This window comes from Chrysochloris asiatica, unplaced genomic scaffold, assembly GCF_000296735.1.
Source record: "Chrysochloris asiatica unplaced genomic scaffold, ChrAsi1.0 scaffold00147, whole genome shotgun sequence".
NCBI classification, from domain to species: Eukaryota; Metazoa; Chordata; class Mammalia; order Afrosoricida; family Chrysochloridae; genus Chrysochloris; species Chrysochloris asiatica.
The window spans coordinates 4,864,971-4,866,540 of record NW_006408665.1 but is presented as its reverse complement, the minus strand read 5'-3'; the positions used below and the strand labels follow the sequence as shown (position 1 = coordinate 4,866,540).

Genomic DNA, 1,570 nt, shown 5'->3' with positions numbered 1-1,570 from the left:
GAGGCCAGCATGGCCAAACTGGACTCTCATACTTTGGACATATTGTCAGAGAGAACCAATCTCTGGAGAAGTATATCATGTTTGGTAAGGTGGAGGTCAGAGAAAAAGAGGAAGACCCCCAACAAGATGGATTGACCAAGTGGCAGCATCGATGGAATCAAGTGTGGCAACAGTAGTGAGGCTGGCCCAGGATCAGGCAGTGTTTCGTTCTGCTGTGCATAAAGTCGCTATGGGTCGGTACCGACTCGATGGCACCTAACAACAACACTTTGAAACTCCCTTCTCTGAAGCCTTTCAGTGTAATTTCTCTCTGAGACTGTGCAGTGTCTCCATGTAAACACTGGGCATTCTTTTTTATATGTGGATTCATGGCCATTTCAGTTACATTCTTTTTTGTTTCACAGAAAATAATAGCTCTCCCTTCAGATCCACTATACACTTGAAGGACATCTCCAATAACTGCTGGCCTCTGAAACAAATGGCACTGGATGGCCAAGTGTTCTACAGTAGTTTCAGCCTTTTGAGTCATTTTTCTAACAAGGTCAACCTGTTCATATGTGGATTTCATGAATTTTTTTTGCAACTTTGTATACCCACTGTGGGCAAGTTGCAGAAAAAGGTAAAGTCTGAAGATTGTGTTCAGAATCAGTTTTGTAGGATTCATGGAAAATGTCTTCAACTTGTTCAGCAAAACCTAAATCTAACATTTGATCCACTTCATCAAGAACAACATGATGCAGTTTAGAAAGATCCAATCGGCCACTTTGCAGATGATCTTTGATACGACCAGGGGTCCCAACCAAGATGTCAATGCCACTTCAAATATGGTTAATTTGGCTTTGACATGATGTTCCACCATAAAAACATGCCACACTGAGTTTCCTAGTTATATCTTTGAAGTCTTTGGCTACTGGGTTTGCCAGTTCCATTGTAGGAGCCAAAATGAGTACCTTTGGTGAACGGCTTTTTTAAATTGTCTCTTGATTTCTTTGGAGTCTTCCAATCAAGGGGATTGTAAAAGAGAATGTCTTTCCTGTTTCTGTCCATGCTTGAGCAATCAAATCTTTTCCTTCATAAACAGGACCAAAGGTCTTCACTTGAATGGGAAAGAGATACGTTACCTCTTGACCTTTTAGAAGTTTAATAGTCTCTTCAGAAATAGGAAAACTGGAGAAAGCTCCTTCTTTCTCTTCGTGTGTTAGAGTCTCCTCTAGTTTATTGTCATTTGATTTATGGGTAGAACTATCTAAGGATGATACTCGCTTTGATTTTTTTTTCATATTCATCAACATCACCATTAGGCAGATCTTGTCTTCTTGACTTTTGAGATTTAGAAAATTCATCTGTAAGTTTATTAAATACTTTTTCAGTGTGTCTCCATTTAGCTTCTCTTTCTTTTAGATGTTTTGGCCTTTGCAGCATCCAGGTCATCTGTAACACTGTTTTCTCTTGTTTCTGATTTCTTATCTGAATCATAATGATGCCTTGACTTTCTTCTATCATTCTTTGGCCTTTCCTTCCTCTGATTCTCCAACTCATCCAAGGGTGCCTCCAACTCCATAATATCCCC

General features: G+C 39.7%; 1 pseudogene; it reads right to left on the bottom strand.

Annotated features, from left to right (window-relative positions):
- The window catches only part of LOC102832168, a 4,072-nt pseudogene extending 2,502 nt beyond the window's left edge, over positions 1–1,570 (bottom strand).